The 19600-nt window shown below is 41.9% G+C and overlaps 1 pseudogene; it reads right to left on the bottom strand.

Annotated features, from left to right (window-relative positions):
• Positions 1–8182: 8182 nt before the first annotated feature.
• LOC148506197 (uncharacterized) overlaps positions 8183–19600 on the bottom strand; it is a 52395-nt pseudogene continuing 40977 nt past the window's right edge.

Below are 19600 nucleotides of genomic sequence, written 5' to 3'. Positions count from 1 at the left end.
GCCAAAAAAGTTATTTTAAAACAATGGACCAGTAAGACCCCACCCTTTATTTCTGAGGTACAACATTTACTACTTAAAAATTTATATTTTGATAGGAGGGCTTCATTTCCGGATGTCGAGAAGGGAGTAGTGCAATTTTACAGGAGATGGGGTCCTTACATTGATTATTTGCAACCACAGACCCAAACCCAAATACTACAGGTGTTTGAAAACACAAACTGTTATTTGCTGAGACAGCTGATTTAAATATAGAGGGTATGATTGTATTATATTTCACTATAAGTTAATAATATATATACTATTATTGTATTTGTGACGATATGCGGATATGACTGACAGAAACAGAAAAATAGGAGCCTGATTATATACAGATGGAGAAATCGTGAGGTTCGAAATACAACTTCTTTTTGAGAATCTTCCCTATGTCCCTCCCACCCTATCGTGTTTCCCCACATGTATGTTTGTCTTGTGTACCCCCCCCCCTTTTTATGAATAATTGTACTTATTGAATTGGTGTACAAAAGAGAAATGATGGAAATGTTTGTTAGTCTGTTTTAATCCATGTAGACAACGATTTCTTTTTTTTGTTGTTGTTTTCTAAAGCTGCACGAATGGGGAAAAATCGGAGCAAGCCTCTGAGTACAGATATTCATATTTTCTCAAACTAGTATTAAAACCCCAATGTGTATCATCACTACAGATATTGTTACTGCTGTATACTGTAGTGAGTTAGTTGTTCAACTATATATATTTTATATTCTGGTTATAATTTCCATCTATGTCAAATTGTTACCATAATATCTATTTGTATTTAACACAAAGCATCTAATTCTTTTGTATGTAACTATTATAAAGTCTCAATAAAAAGATTTAACAAAAAAAAAAAATTTCTGAACCACCAAGTTGATTGGGTGGGTAGATTTTCAAATTTACCCAGTTTTTTTAATTGCCCCCCCCCCTCCATTCCAAACAGTTGCCGAGGTGAATAGGCTGGTATAAATAACTGTTCAGCTCAAAAAGCCTGCCTCCTTTGTATGTAGGTGACTCTAAGCGGAATAACTGGATAATGTAGATGGTGGATGTCATGCGATAAATCAGAAATATGAGCAGCAGCACAGAGCATCTTCCTGCCAGGATGTGTGCAATAAAGTGCAAATACGTTTAATACAAAAATTATTTGTGTATTGGTCACATACATACATATTTACATGGTACATACCGGGCGTAAAGCAGGCTGAGGCACTCCACCTGTTGTTAACAACCACCAGCAGGCCTGGTAAACAGCACGGATGCTGGGAGTTGTAGTTCACCCAAAGAGCTACAGGCTGCTTTCCTCTGATGTAACAGCAAGTCTTGGTCCCATTAGCCCCAACAATCTCCATTTGCACAGAGTAAATGTCTGTTTACAGTGTGTACTATTTAGCACCTCCACAAGCAAGGCCACCACATTTCTATTGGATGTATAAAAAATATAGAGTATATGGGCTGAATGAATATTCAATAAGGATATGGCACTAAATAGCTGCCTCACTGTGTGTTAGCGACAGGTGCTCTGCAGATGTCACTCAGTTGATCAGGTTTTAGGTGGTTGGTTCACATAGGATTGGACACAAGTGGGCTACAGTGAGCATGCTCCCATATATTCCCCAAGCATCTCTGTGTGATGGTGCAATCACTGCATAATATCTTCTGACAAACTCTCCACGCTCAAAGAGCGATCCATCTCCAAATCGAAGATGTCTTTCAGGAACTGAAGAACTTGATCTTACATTGATCCTCCCTTATTAATTTTCTTCAAAATCAACAAGCTAAAATAAATGAATAAACTAATCAATCCTTCCTTCCTTTCCCTGTCTTCAACTACTCCATAAACATACTCCATCTCCCTCGGGCCTCTGATCTAGTTCTTGATTAATGAAAACATTATTAGTTTCTCTATGGGGTCATATAGCGTATTATACTGCCATACTATCTGCCACTGCAGTGCCACTCTGTTTCCTAGATGTACCATGTTAGAAGCTGAACTGCCACATGTTTGTGACACCCACTGCTGTCGCTTAGCTTAGTTAGCCAACTAGCTCAGTGTAACCTTTTGGCCTAAACTGGATGATATCAATATTGTGAGCTGTGAGGTGGTCAAAACTGACTGGAAATAAATGTTATTGAAGTTAATAATACTGTAGTAACAAAAACAGGCCCAAATTATATGATTTCAGCTGTTTTTATGATTTAAAAAAAAAATTACAGATCCAAAACCAACACACAGAAGGGCAGTTTTGCAAAACCAAATCCAGATCCTAAACACGAAGGAGATACATATCCAAAACCAGCAAAAATGGCCCAGCACACATCTCTAATTTTTCTTTGTTCTAAAACTTGTGTTTGTTCAGGCAGTGTACTGTGTTAAAAAATAACGTTCATTAGGTGCCGTCCCACCGTTAATATCAGCGCTGACAGTATCAGTGTGAAGTTGTAATTCATTTAAAAAAGAAAGCCTTTTCTTGTTATAAAATTTGGGTGTGTTCAGGGCCAGGCAGTGGCTCTGTGTTAAAAAGTAACGTTCAGTAGGTGCCGTGTCACCGATAATATCAGCGCTGGAAGTCGTAGTGTGAAGATGTAATTTGTTAAAAAAAAAAAAACTTTCGCCCAGTGTTTAATTAGAATGTTAGATTGCAATTGTCTGTTTTAGCAGCCACATTTATATCTATTCCACAGAGCTGTTATGTACTGAAGAGCAATTCACACAGAGTTTAACCTGCATTCCTTAATCTGGGGAAATATCCCCAGATTAAGGGGGACATATGCTTGCTGTAGCTGCACCAGACTCGGCTGCCCAGTTGAAATACTATTATGGAAAAATGTAATATCTATACAGTGCGCTAACCAGCAGCCTCACTCTCCACAGAATCACTGGAAACCCACCTAGTTCCCAATAAAAATACAATCGGAACAAAGAAGAATAAAAAAATAAGGGGAAAATAGATATATAAATGCCTAATGACTTGTCACAAACATATATTGTACAGTTCAATAGAGTCACAGTATACTCAATCATCATAAGGTCCCAATAGACTCAATAATTTTATAGTTCCAATAGGCAAAAACGACTTCCTCTCTCTTGCAATCTTCCATGAATACCGTCTCCCAGGGTCATGAAACACAAAAACAGAGACCAAAGGAACACTGATAGTGTAGTATGTCTTGGACTAATATTACACTCCTTCAGAAAAAGGTGCATAGAGTCCCCTTGAGAACCACAGGAAAGGAGCGAAACCCAACAAAAAATCAGGATGGTGGTGTACATGTAAAGATTTCTTTCTCAGATCCCTTCTAATTTCCCACATATAGTCGTGCATATACCAGATAGGCAGTAAATGGTAAACGTACCCCACTTACAATGAACAATCTTTGTATATTGTAACCATTGGGTTAAATAATTAATTTCTACATAGGCATATAAGATGTAACATACAACCTGTGCTAGGTCCCATTGAGGTTTGAAGAAATACATTGTATTCATGTAGTTCTAGTCTATGCATAGACTGGTCAAATCACCTTTTAGTGTCAGACAAGACATAAATTGAGGGGCCTGTCATTAGTAGATGTATAATGAGCCATTCATACCTTATGTGGTATTATCAGCAGACAGTAAGCCACATTCCATTGGAAGCTGGGTAGAGATGCTAAGCTTTATGGGTTACTGATAGTGATGTCCAGATTCTGTACAAAGGGGCTTTGAAACAGAGTTTAATTCCAGACATTTTAGGATACGTCATAACTGTATTTCTTTGTCTGAGTATATGTTAGTGCTTACAGAGCATGTGCAAGAGATAAGAATGGTCCATGCTATGCTGTACCAATCAGTGATTGATACCCAGTTTGTAACTAATATGGGCTTAATATACGGAAAGTCAACACCCATACTATGGTATATAAATCGAGAGCTAGGCAAAGGCTCTTCGGCTCATGCATGGACTTGACAATGCAGTAGAGTACCTGCAATGTAATTTGAAAGACCTGGACATTATTGAAACGAGGGCTCCCCAGAGAAGATGAGGATGAACTACATCTTATGTTGAACATGATGAACTGTCATCTGAATATATAGACAAAAGTTGAATATACTGTATACTTTGTATGTTAACTGTTTGTTTGTTGTTACTTGTAAATAAAGTGTGTTAATTTGTACACACTGAAATGGTCACATGTGTAACTATTCATTTCGATCAGAACGAAACCCAAGGTTATGCTGTAAATACATATAATGGTTTCTATTGGGGCTTCTACTCAATCTCGTCAGGTGTTTTCTTCCTCCAAAGTCACAGGGGGAACATTGGTCATGTGAAAAGTAAAGAAATTATCTTCCTCAGTTTAAAATATTTATTACATCCAAAAATACACACTATAAAAACAAAGCAGCATAGGTTCCAATTGCATAGATGGAAAATAAGGTGATATGCCCTGTATGTAGTTGAAAAAGTCAGGATCCCAGGTCAGCTACTGCCTCAAAAACAAGTGCTGGTCTTTACATCCACAAAAAGTTCTCCCTCTACCAATGTGTTTTGATACACAGGTATCTTTATGTGTAGGGAGGACAACCTGAACAGGATAATTATACCCCACTCCATATGATATGGGGTATAACCTAACACTAGACATGGAGTATCTATCCTAACCCATCCCCACCAACATGTATATAAATAAGGCAGACCAAAAAATCCCTTCCTGGTGTTCCATACTTCCCATCTAAAGCCAGAACACCCACCTTATAATCTACAATCCAGTGTCGCTTCCATGTCCAGATCACTTCTGGTTCCGGCCACACGACCGGAAGTGACATTCCGTTGTTAATCCCCAGGCGATTCACGATCGAAGGAGCACCAACCTTCCTGTCCTCCAGGCTGGTAACTCGATAACCATCCTATGTAGGTTTATTTACTAGAGTTAGTCCGGTGGCCATATTTAGAAGGACGAACTCCATTATACACCTAGCAGCAGCAATCTTGTTGGAGGCTTCATACAGGGAAAAGTTCAAATCTACTTTCGCTGCCATTTTCTATGGGTCTCTATCCACATTCTGTCATGGACTGAGGAACTTGGAGTTGTGTACCCAAACTGGGGTGTTGGACAGAGACAACTGGATCAGTAGATGGTTTGAAACTGGACGGTTTAATACAATTTCTGCTCATACAGTTGAAATAAAAGAAGATTGTAATATAAGGTGAAATACTAGAGTCCTCTGGGCAGAGATAATGTAACTATAAGATGGTGAATAATACTGAAGTGGAAAGTCTCTAATTAGTCATGGAACTTGGAAAAGGAACTGTGGACTTGGAACTTGAATTAACTTGAACTTGATCTCCGGACTGGAGTATCGTGGACTGAACTGAAGAACTTGAGATTTGATTCCGGACTGGAGTACTGTGGGTTGAACTGAAGAACTTGGATTTGACTCCGGACTGGAGTACTGTGGATTGAACTGAAGAACTTGGAATTGACTCCAGACTGAGTATGGAGGATTGAACTAAAGAATTTGGATTTGACTCCAGATTGGAGTACTGTGGATTGAACTGAAGAACTTGGAATTGACTGCGGACTGGAGTACTGTGGATTGAACTGAAGAACTTGGAATTGACTCCGGACTGGAGTATGGTGGATTAAAAACTTGGATAAACTTTGTTGTGCTGGGAAGCATAGGTTTCACACCGGGAGCTCAGGAACAAAGGTTATGCTGCAGGAATGGACATTGTTGCACTGGCAACTAGTATGTGTTACAGGAAGGTCTTTTATAGCATCAGACTGAAGCGGATTGGCTGAAGAAACTTGAGACTGCTGCTGACTGGATACATGAGTATCACCTGACCTGGCCCAAGATGGCTGCGCCCATGTTCCGGACAGCTTGTGTACTGGCGTGTCGTGCGCTCATGGATCTGCGGCAGAGGGACACAGGCAACAGCGTGGATGCTGCAGATGATCCTCAAGCGGAGGCCCCACATCGGAAATCACTCGAACAGCAGGCTGACGGCTCAGCGGGCATTGATGGCACAGATGCATGGGAAGATGCAGGGGTCAGGGACAGAGGTCTCCAGCACAGTTTGTGACACATTCCCTACATATGTCGATAATCACTCTTTGATCGACAAGGTTCTGAGTGTAAGTTTCCTTGAAGATACATTTACATTCTCTTGTTGATTATAACCATTCTTTTGAGAACATGGAACCGGCCCCTTTCCTAAAGGTCCCTTAACTGACCATAATCAGATCTATAACTCAAAATCATACATTTTTATCATATGCATATGAAAAGTATATAAACATACATCCTATATAAGTATAATGCATCATATTCCATCACAATAATAAATAATCAATAAAATCACTATGATAATAAAAAATTAAAAATCACAACACCAGGATGCATAAATATAACCTGGAAAAAAAAGTCATAATTTATAAAAACAACACTTCAGCTCAAAATCAAGTTTAATACCTGAGGGTACCAGAGTGTTGAATGTAAAAGTATATTACATTTCTTCTTTTGCCAATCTACCTTGTACATCCTTACATCTCACGGAATCCCCACTCCTCCTAATTCCATAAAAAAATGTATTATCACGTATCGAACAATTGTGTGTCTTTTTATAATGGGCTGATAAAGAGTGGGTTTCCAACCCTTTTCTTATATTATTAAGATGTTCCCCTATACATATTTTTAAACATCTTGTTGTGCGTCCAATATAAAAATTTCGGCACCCACATTCTACCGCATACATCATGTTTTTAGAATAGCACATGATAAAATCCATGATTTTATGTGTTCCTCCACTGATTACCACTGAATTGATTTTCTTCTCATTAGTACTCTTTAAAATATTCCTGCAGCCCAAGCACATACCACAACGGTGAAAACCAGTGGATTTAATATGTCACTCGTTTCCACCAGCTGAAGAGTGCAAACGTTTCACCAACTACACTTTCAAATTTTCAGCTTTCTTATAAATGTTTTGGTTTCGATGGTAGTACCCCCCTAACACAGGATCCTTGCCCATTGAAATTGATCCTGGATAAGTAGCTCATTCCTATCTACTTCACTAGCTTTCTTTAACCCTTCCTTAACTTTAGATTCTTTATATCCAAAGGCTAAGAAGGAACTCTCCATTATTGTAGTTTGTTTCTCAAATACCTTCAAATCCATGCAGTATCTTTGTAACCTCATAAACTGCCCCGCGGGTATTTTGTTAAGCCAGCTCATATGGTGGCAGACATCTGCACAGATATACGTCATGGAATCCGTGGGTTTCTGATAGGATCTAGTTTGCACTTTTCCATCCTTAACATAGTTATATCCAAAATTCATAACTTCATAATCAATATTAAAAGTTATCATCAGTATTTAAAAAACTGCTGAAGTCCTCTAAAATCATTCTATCCCCTTCCCAAATAAAAATATGTCATCAATATAAGGCGACCAGAACACAGGGTTTGCCCTAAATGGATTGTTATGCCACACTACTTCCTCTTCCCAGAAGCCCATAAAAATATTGGCATAACTCAGGGAAAACCTGGTGCCCATCATAGTCCTGACTTGTTGGAAATAAAATTCTTCCTTAAAAAGGAAGTAATTATGACTTAAAATAAAATGAATTCCCTTAATTGAAAAATCCTGTAGTTGATGATTCAGATCCGACCTCTTGAGGTAATTCAATACACCTTCTATCCTGTATATGTTTAATTATTGTATACAAGGAACTAACCAAAATATAATAATTTTCCCATTCAATCAATGATATTTAATTTAAAATATCCTTCATATCCTTCAGATATTAAAAAGTACCAGGAATGGTAGGTAAAAATCCATGAATTCCGGCATATTGGTTGTAATTGACTTAACCCCTGATGCTATCGGCCTCCCGGGGGTTTTAACAGGGCCCTTATGGACCTTGGGAAGTATATAGAGGACTGGTACCATAGTTTTATTGTTTAGAAGGAACCGTGATTCTGGTGTAGTTAAGGTCCCATTATTGCTATATACATCAATAAGTATCATTCTGAAAACTCCCAGTGGGATCCTTCCTAGGTTTCCTGTAAGTAACTCTATCATTAAGTTGCCTAAGAGCCTCATTCTCATATATAGATGCATCCATGAGGACCAAACCACCCACCTTATCTGCAGGTTTTATAATTAGACCCTTTTTTCTCTAAGATTCTTTAGGGCAAGTCTCTTCTTATAGATTAGGTTGGATTTAATTCTCTTATCTTTTAATTCCTTTACATCCTCCAAAACCTGAGCTGTTAAGGTCTCTATGAAGCATCTTTTCAGATATGATGGAAAGAAGGTTGATTTGGGTCTAAATGTGTACGATGACCTGTCCTCCACAAGACCAAAATCCTCCTCACCATTTTTAGTAATGAAGAACTTCTTCACCGTCAACTTTCGCACATATTTCTGAAGAGACACATAATGTGTGAAGTGCATATAAATGGCATGTCTGATGGGTATATAAAAGGCATATGGAGAGGCCTGAGGGCATGTGATGGTCATATAGATATAGTCTGAAGAACTGGTTGAGACATAAGTGAGATAAGAAACATGTAAAACAGAACTCTGAAAGCCTGCATTATTATACAACAATAATCTAAGGAGACATAAAATCCTATCCATATTTATGCCATATATGCAGGGCCATATTATACACTAGGAAGCTTAAGCAGCCACTAGGGTCAGTGGGTCCTTGGAGCATGTAGATGGAATTGCAGTTTCCTCCAGGTTGTGTTGTGCTTATGCAGAGGTCCACCTAACTTCATAGGATCTCATGTACCAGCCCTAAGGCCTGATTCAGATTTTGGAATACAGTAAGCGTTAAATCCCCTTTACACCAAAATCCGGGAAATGTATTAGATGTTTATTTGATATCCTATTTATTGATATCTTGTTGACTATTACACCAGCGTCCTGTCACAGCACAGTTATTTTAAAGTGGTTCAGTTGTTACAGTTATTAAGTTGAATTAAAACATTATTTCGTTCAAACAAGAGGCACATGGAGGGCGTACCAACGCATGTTTCGCTGTTAGCTTTATCAAGGCCTTGTTGATTCCTAAATAAGGTGGAATATAAAATGCTCTTATTTCTCCTAAATACACATAATAATCAGGATATCCCGGTTGAAGAATTGTATAATAGACTCTCCTTAATTGCGCAATATTCATTCAGAGCATATATTCTTACACCAATAATGGGAATAATATACAACCGGTACCCTTTCTGATGAATCCTGTCATCGAGGTTTATAGGTGTATACTGCTAAACAACATACATACTCCTGACTGTGTGATAAAGTACTTGGGATATATGCCATAATAATCAACAAGATATCAATAAATAGGATATCAAATGAACATCTAATAAATTTCTAATAAGATGTTCAATAAACATATATACCCCATTTAGTAAAATAGGTGACTATGCACTAACTGAATGGTGATGAAGAAGAACCTCCTTGGATTAACTATATAAAGAACTCTAAATAAATAAAAGGGTGAATTAGGGCCATATATCGCATGAGATATTTTCTCTCAAATCTTTGAGAATAATTACAGAATAGAAATAACAGATACATATGTGACGTTATTAGATAGGTGGGTGCCCCCTTCATCTGGGTGAACATCACAACAGTACTATTTACCAGAACTGTAGCTAGACTTTTTGGTGCCCTGTGCCAGAAAGAGCATTGGCGCCCCCCTCATTTTTCAAAGGGTCATAATGCACCCAAAAAAGGGGAATGGCCTCATGGGGAAGGGCCAGGGAAGAGATAGGGGAGGCCAGGAGAAGCTGGGGATGAAATAAGAGGAAGTTACAAGTGAGAATGATAATAAACAGAAATTTTATGGGCCCAAACAGCGCCCCCTGACCTGTGGTGCCCTGTGCGATGGCACTGGCCGCACTACCCTATCTACAGCCCTGCTATTTACTAATAACTAATGGTATATATGAATCGGAGGCAAACCCCTCTGTAATCCCTTTTTTTCCCCTTCACGATCTTGTTTCAAGTTATTAAATCTAGAGCTCTGAAAAATAATAAAGTGGTCTCATTATTATATGACTAGATTTTTTCTTATAATATAGGATAAAACAAACAAAGAAGACACAAGGCGAGGATTTAATTTGTTTTTGTTACACTTTTCTAGAGTAATTTGATACACAATCACTCTTTATTCTATCTTTTAAACTATATTTAGCTGATTACTGTTCCACAGGAACATATTTTACCGTATATCCAATAAAGATTTGTTTAATTTATAACAGTGTTTAGTGTGCCATCAAAAAGACAAACCTTTTCTCTTTCCTTTTGTGTAATTTGGCAATCGTTACTATTGTCAATTAGCAGCACCCCCAAACCTAATATAATTTTGCACAATGATTTTGGGGTTTCTCTATTTTATATGATGTGTGCAGATGTACCTATCCTTTTGTTCTTTCTCTTCACACAATCGCAAGTGAATTAATTATCTCCACCTGTGGATATTTCAAAATGTGTCAGTGAGTAATGACTACACCTGTGCACCTGCTGGGTGACCTGGAAAACGTGACCTGTGTGGGGTCCTGAGGACCGAGTATGAGAACCACTGTAATATACATTTTATACACATTCTCAGAATGTTGTATATTTTACTAGTTAAATTGACATAACAATTGCCTAATATCACGTAGAGTTCACTGTGGGTGCAGGTTGTTGTTTGTGAGGAAGACATATTCTAATTTATAAACACCAAACATCACATATTAGCTATGGTAGCTGTAGCAATACATACCATCTACAATTAGGCCTTACACTATTAAAATATGTCCTCCTCACTTAGCACCCTGCAACTAAAGTGAACACTATAATGTAGGTGGGATGCGTTCGGCATCCCGGTGGTCGGGATGCCAATGCATACATTACCGGCGCCAGAATACAGACGCAGGTCAGAATCCTAGTGACTGCATCCCGACCAACAGGATGCCGAAGGTAAGTGGTGAGGTTGGGGGGAGAGTAAGGGTTAGGTTTAGCGGTTAGGCACTAGGTGGAGGGTTAGGGTTAGGCACTAAGGGGGGAGGGTTAGGTTTAGGGTGCGGGGAGGGGGAGGTTAGGTTCAGACACTAGAGGGGGAGGGTTAGGGTTAGGCACAAAAGAGGGAGGGTTAGGGTAGGGAGAGGGGGAGGGTTAGCATACCGACCAACAAGTGTTGGAATGTTAACCCTGTCAGCATCCCAACTGTTGGTATTTCATACCGATCCCATGTAGGCAGATACAAACGGCAGATCCCTGCACACAATATTATAATCTAGTAAGAAAACAAGTGCCAAGTATCAACATTATTGGGCCAGTCAAGGAGGAGATATCAGGCCACAATATAAAGTGGTGTTTTGTAACACACTGTTTATATACAATAGAAAAGTGCCTTCACACAATAATAAATTACAAAAGTGCGTAGTATGAACATATTATTTGGAGCATCCCTTGTGGCATAGCTGCAGGAAAACATTTCAAATATAAACACACATAAAAAAGACATAGAAGTAGGCAAATATCAAGGGTTACCCAAACTGGGCCCACAAGGCAGCCTAACAGACCAGGTTTTAAAGATATTTATGCGGGTTACATTCACCTTCCAACCTAGTTTTTAAGATGCCTTGAGGACACAGTTTGGGAACCAGTGGCAAAAATCCTAATGTAACAGTAATTCCAAAATTTTAAAAGTGTTACAATATATAAAAACATTATTAAAACAGTAAAGGTACCGGATGGCACACTAACGGTATTTTTAATAACAAATAGGTATGCTTAAGGCAATTGCCTATACACAGTATATTCCTGTGATTGTGGGTTTGTTGTTGTGGTAGTAGTAGTGCTAGGATTGTAATTATTGGGCCCTTTATACTGGCCATATGCGAGTTCCGGGTAGGCTGGGGCCTGTTGTACTTGATGTGTGGGGTTCCCTAAACCAGGAGCAAACATGTGCTTGAAGAAGAACATTTGTCTCTCCTGAATAGTCATTTGTCTTTCGGACTCTAGAAATCTCTCCATACGAGCATCCTCCTGGGCCTGCATGTCAGAGTGCAATTTACGGAGATGCTCGACAATTACAGGCGTCATGGCTCTAGCCGCTTGTTCTGACTTATTCTGACTTGTTTGTGGCCTTCTCCCACCTGCACACTAGCGACACTCTGCAACAGATACTGTTTGGATTTTAATGAATATATGGTGTGTGTAATGTGTGTGTTTTTTAAATGTATTTTATACTTCCGTTAGAACGGAGCGCTGGGCTCTGTTTGGGGTGCGCTTCGACTACCTTGTCTCTATAGTGGCACTAATGCTGTTGTCATTCATGGACAAATACATTCCACTACTTTCTGCGGGGTCATCTGACAATAGGAGCGGTGATGATGGGTTGCATTGGGAGGATGGCAGAGTAGCTTGTGTACTGGCCTGGTGTCTCTTGACTGTTCTCCATCTGTCCTCCTCAAGTGCACTTGAGGAGGACAGTGCTACCAGGTTTGTCAGTGCAGTGTTTCCAAATACGCTGTAGCAAACATCATTATATACCCATCCCTGGCGTGCAGCACCACTTTATTACGATTTTGATCATGCACTTTAGTAAAGTACTTGCGCAAGGCCTTTAATTTATTTACAACTTGTTGCTGTGACCGGTGTATTCCTCTCTGATCTGCCTCTGTCCAGGTGGAGTCAGATATGCTACTGTGGGTCAAGCCGAGGGTCAGGCTGTGGTTTAGCCTGTTGGTAAGCTTGTGTTTCAGGCTGCGTCTCAGGATGCAAGCTGCAGATCAGGCTGCATTTCTAGCTGCAGATCAGGATGCAGGTCAGGCTGAGTGTCAGGCTGTGGATCAGGATGCAGGTCAGGCTGAGGGTCAGGCTGTGGATCAGGATGCAGGTCAGGCTGTGGATCAGGATGCAGGTCAGGCTGTGGATCAGGATGCAGGTCAGGCTGTGGATCAGGATGCAGGTCAGGCTGTGGATCAGGATACTGGTCAGGTTGTGGATCAGGATGCAGATCAGGATGCAGGTCAGGCTGTGGATCAGGATGCAGGTCAGGCTGTGGATCAGGATGCAGATCAGGCTGTGGATCAGGATGCTGGTCAGGTTGTGGATCAGGATGCAGGTCAGGCTGTGGATCAGGATGCAGGTCAGGCTGTGGATCAGGATGCAGGTCAGGCTGTGGATCAGGATGCAGGTCAGGCTGAGGGTCAGGCTGTGGATCAGGATGCAGGTCAGGCTGTGGATCAGGATGCAGGTCAGGCTGAGGGTCAGGCTGTGGATCAGGATGCAGGTCAGGCTGTGGATCAGGATGCAGGTCAGGCTGTGGATCAGGATGCAGGTCAGGCTGTGGATCAGGATGCAGGTCAGGCTGTGGATCAGGATGCAGGTCAGGCTGAGGGTCAGGCTGAAGGTGGTTCAGCTTGCTTGTGCTGTGCATTAACATTACCACCAGCTGCTGCGATGGCTGCATGTGCTGTCTCTGCGGGGCTCTAACAGATTACACCATCTATCAGTGCCCCAGAAGCTCCAATCAGTGTTCCTCGGCATTATCCAGGTCAAAAACCCGGGTCGCATCCGTTTCCTACCTGTGTACAATCCTGCTTGCTTCCTGTGTTGGATTGCCAGGTAAATGGATCCGGGATATTTTTTTTGGGAGCCATTTCCACTGAGGCCCGACCCGGGTTGACTCGGCAATAATCTGGGGTTTTCACTCAGTGGAAAAGGGGTATAACTGTGGCATCTTGGTATAACCATATTGCATTGCAGGTGCAGAGAAATTTAGATTTGGGAGGGGTGTGCCCAAACTGAAATCTAAGGAGCATATCCAATTGGGCGTGAGGTTTAGCAAGGTAAAATAACCTCCCGCCCAATTTTGGATTACCGCTGGTATGAGCACTCCCGATACCCGCTGTGTCCTATTAAAATAAGTGGTTGCAGAGTTTTCAGCTCTGAAAACCCCACGCCGCATAATTAAAAAAAATTACACTTACATACCTGGGGGTCTGCGGTGGTCTCCGCAGCTCCTGGTGGCCTCCCCTCCAACTTGTCACTGTGGAGGGGCTGCTGGGGGTCCCGGGGGCTGCTGGGGGGCTCCAGGGGCTGGTGGGAGGAGCAAGGGCTGCTGGGAGATGTAGTTCTCCCTGCACCCATTACAGGGAGGGGACACACACACCGTGAGTCACTCATGCACACACACACTCACTTGTACACACTCACAAACACTGACATACTCACCGCTGCTGCAGGAGATTGGGTCTCGACGCTTGAGGAAGAAGACAGTGTTGCAGAAGGTAATTAATTAAGGACTAATTAAGCTAATTGGAAACTGCCAACTGCTTAATTAGTCCTCAAGGGGGGTGTTGCCAGGGTTCCAGAGCAAGTCCCGCTGAGTTTTCCTAAAATTAATAATTTTAGGAAAAATCAGACTTGCTCTGGAGATGTGAGGAATCTAGAAAAATACACACCTGATTGAATAGCAAAAATCCTGCACCTGCAGGAAAAACCTCGCAGGTGCGTGATTTTTGCTATTCTCGCACCCAATTGAATATGCCCAGTGTAAAAATAAAGCTATCCTGCATTTGTGGGCCACAAGCAGAAGCAGCCAGTATCTACCCTGCATGCCAAAAAATTTGTAAGTATTTGCACCACTACATTGCAACATGGTTTGTCTATGTACACTGGGCCTGATTCAGTGCCAGCATCGCAGCCGCTGGGATACTGACTGTGGACCTCATTCAGAGGTGCTCGCAAAAAGCGAGCGCTCGCTCTGAATCAGGGCGGCCATTTTTTTTTTTTTACCTGGCCTCCTGGCCGCTCGCTAGGCTGTGGGTGACCACCCACAGCTTTTGCGAGCGGTTAGGTGATGGTCGCGACCATCGGGCTTGCGACGAGACCCTTGTGGTAGGGTCTCGTCCACCGCAAGCCCCAGTGAGTTTCCTGCTCTAATAGAGCAGGAATCTCACTACTGACATCACGAGTGATATCAGTAGGGCCACCCACACACGGCAGTCGTTCCTTCAGTTTGGTCAGCCACTCCCCCTCCCCGCCTACAAAACCGCCCCGTTTTGTTGCGAGCCCCGGAGCGAGTGATTTCTCGCTCGCTATGGGGCTCGCGCACGCAGCGTGCGTGCACTGCCTGGCCATCGACCCGCTTGCAAGCGTATAGCGCTTGCGAGCGGGTCTGAATCAGGCCCACAGTTAAGGCTCATACACAGGGCCGGATTAACAATGGGGTGGGTGGAGCTACAGCTCCATGCCTCCCATTGGAAATAGGCCCATAAGATACACAGACTGCAGTGCAGACAGGAAAAAAATGTTTTTTTTTCCTGTCACCACCAACAGTCCATCTCACTGCCCAGCTCACTCACCTCCCAGCCGCCCGAAGTTTAGCCTATTCTAACCCCCACTTCCCCCCCTCGGTTGGTCTACTCACTGGCAGTCCAAAAGCCCCGCCCACCGCTGGTCGCCGAAGCTCCGCCCATGAGTCGTCTGAAGCTCCGCCTCCTGTGCTGTCCTACTCGTAAGCTGTGTCCTAGCTCATGAAGGAAAGCAGCCCAGGTCCCAGCATGCTCAGAATCTTTCAACAGGTCAGTGTAATCATAATATCTGTCCCCTGTGTATGTATGTATGTGTATATTGATAGATATATCTATATAGATATGCATATAGGTGTTAAATTAGGTGGGTACACAGGTACATATATGTATGTATATACAGTGTATATATAATATATATATATATGTATATGTGTGTTTGTATGTATATATATATATATACTGTATGTGTGTGTGTATATATAAATATGTGTGTGTGTATCTATATATATACACACACACACACATATGTATAAACAATGTCCGTGTGGTCCAGCTCTCCTGTAGAAAAAATGCTTAGCTGGGTGTCTGCAAAAAGTCAGTGGGGGGTGCAGCTCTCTATGCTCTTAAAAACAACACAGCTTCGGCATTATATTTGCATTCATACAACACACACACACACACACGCATTTGCATATATACAGCACACACACACGTATTATATTTGCATACACACAGGACACACACATTATATTTGCATACATACAGCACACACGTATTATATTTGCATACATACAGGACACACACACGCATTATATTTGCATACATACAGCACACACACATTATATTTGCATACATACAGCAGACACACTTATATTTGCATACATACAGCACACACACACGCATTATATTTGCATACATACAGCACACACACACACACATTCTATTTGCATACATACAGCACACACACACGCAAATTATATTTGCATACATACAGGACACACACATTATATTTGCATACATACAGCACACACACGCATTATATTTGCATACATACAGCACACACGCGTGCATTATATTTGCATACATACAGCACACACACACACATTATATTTGCATACATACAGCACACACACACATTATATTTGCATACCTACAGCACACACACGCACATTATATTTGCATACATACAGCACACACACATTATATTTGCATACATACAGCACACACACGCATTGTATTTGCATACATACAGCACACACACATTATATTTGCATACATACAGCACATACACACACACATTATATTTGCATACATACAGCACACACGCATTATATTTGCATACATACAGCACACACACGCATTATATTTGCATACATACAGCAGACACACACACATTATATTTGCATACATACAGCACACACACACACACATTATATTTGCATACATACAGCACAAACACACACATTCTATTTGCATACATACAGCACACACACACGCAAATTATATTTGCATACATACAGGACACACACACATTATATTTGCATACATACAGCACACACACGCATTATATTTGCATACATACAGCACACACGCGTGCATTATATTTGCATACATACAGCGCACACACACACATTATATTTGCATACCTACAGCACACACACGCACATTATATTTGCATACATACAGCACACACACATTATATTTGCATACATACAGCACACACACGCATTATATTTGCATACATACAGCACACACACGCATTATATTTGCATACATACAGCACATACACACACACATTATATTTGCATACATACAGCACACACGCATTATATTTGCATACATACAGCACACACACGCATTATATTTGCATACATACAGCAGACACACACACATTATATTTGCATACATACAGCACACACACACATTATATTTGCATACATACAACACACACACACACACACATTATATTTGCATACATACAGCACACACACACGCATTATATTTGCATACATACAGCACACACGCATTATATTTGCATACATACAGCACACATGCATTATATTTGAATACATACAGCACACACACACAAGCATTATATTTGCATACATACAGCACACACACACACATTATATTTGCATACATACAGCACACACACGCATGATATTTGCATACATACAGCACACACGCATTATATTTGAATACATACAGCACACACACACGCATTATATTTGCATACATACAGCACACACACGCATTATATTTGCATACATACAGCACACACGCATTATATTTGAATACATACAGCACACACACACACACATTATATTTGCATACATACAGCACACACACACACGCATTATATTTGCATACATACAGCACACACACACACACATTATATTTGCATACATACAGCACACACACACACACATTATATTTGCATACATACAGCACACACACACACACACATTATATTTGCATACATACAGCACACACACGCATGATATTTGCATACATACAGCACACACACACACACATTATATTTGCATACATACAGCACACACACACACACATTATATTTGCATACATACAGCACACACACACACACATTATATTTGCATACATACAGCACACACACGCATGATATTTGCATACATACAGCACACACGCATTATATTTGAATACATACAGCACACACACACACGCATTATATTTGCATACATACAGCACACACACACACAAAAATTATATTTGCATACATACAGCACACACACACACACTTTCCCTAACCCAGGGGCGTATTAAGAGTTGAAGGGGCGACAGGCCCCCTCCTCTCTCCCCAGCAGCTGGCAGCGCACTGAGCGCAGCAGTAGACTCTGGGCACTAGTCTGTACCCAGAGTCTACTGTGCATGTGCATGTCACTGGGGAAATGGCACAGTTGCCATTTTCCTGGAGATTTCACTCCGCATACGCAAAACTCCGGGAAAATGGCTGGTGGCTATTTTCTAGGTGATTTAAGCAGCTCTGCTGCAGCAGACGCGGGACTCTGGAGAGGTGCACCCCTGCCTAACCTTCCCTGTACTGCCTAACCTCCTCCCCCCCTCAGTCTAACTGTAACCTCTCCCTAGCTCCTAACCCTCCCTACAGCATACTTGCCTACCCTCCCGATTAGGTCGGGAGCCTCCCGAAAATCGGGTGCCGCTCCCGACCTCCCGGGAAGGCTGGCAAGTCTCCCGGTAAGCTGCCGACCCCTCCTGCCCCCCACCGCAATGACAGGGAAATCCTCGGCAGCGGGGGGGCCTGTGACGCGATTCACGTCGAATCGCGTCATTTTGGCCCCGCCCCCTGCTTCACGCTGCCTGTAATATCGGCAGCGTGTAACAGGGGCGGGGCCAAAATGACGCTATTGCGTGGCTCCGCCCCCGCTCCACCCACAAACTTTTGTAGTCTGGCCCGTTTGCTGGCCACGCCCCCCCCCCCAGTCAAGCCGATCTGGCTGCTCCCTCCCGGAAGGGGCAGCCAGATAGTCGGCAAGCATGCCCTACAGTGCCTAACTCTATCCTCCCCCCACAGCCTATCCCTAACCTTCCCTAGTGCCCAACCCTATCCTCCTCCCATCACAGCCTAACCCTAACCTTCCCTTCAACATACCACACTACACCCGCTTAGGTTCCCTTAAGTGTGTGCCCTACCAATTTACTGTCTGTCTGTCTGTCTATCTGTCTATATAATGACATGTTTATAACACTTATAGAAAAAATATGCCAATAATTTTGGATTTCTTTTTTTGTTTTATAAATCTACACTATCCTAGCACACAAGGAAAGGCAGACCATACAGCCTACATCCTTTCACAAGGCTGAAGGTAGACGTCAGCTATGCCCTCCATGGAACTAAACACACCCACAGCACAGGCCACACCCCTATGTAAACCACACCTACACCGCACTGGTCACGACCCCACATCACCAGTCACACTACTGCGGCACTTGTCACACCCCCTGCAGCGGCATACAATAGACCCTTCATGAATTTCAGCTCCAGGCCCATGTGGACATTAATCTGGCACTGCTCATACACACTAGATGATGTTCTGAAAAATATTGGTGAAAGATATTTGGTGTACACACTGGGCCTGATTCAGCGTGCACTGCTCAGCGCAGATTCCCGATGTTTTGCAATCTGCGCAGGCACCAGACCCAGAACGGGTCTGTAAGTCCGCTTGCAAACTGGCAGCAGACTGGCACT

Source organism: Taudactylus pleione, unplaced genomic scaffold (assembly GCF_031769625.1).
Source record: "Taudactylus pleione unplaced genomic scaffold, aTauple2 ptg000421l, whole genome shotgun sequence".
Classification (NCBI taxonomy): domain Eukaryota; kingdom Metazoa; phylum Chordata; class Amphibia; order Anura; family Myobatrachidae; genus Taudactylus; species Taudactylus pleione.
The sequence above is the reverse complement of the archived record's forward strand: the minus strand, read 5'-3'. Positions and strand labels throughout refer to the sequence as shown.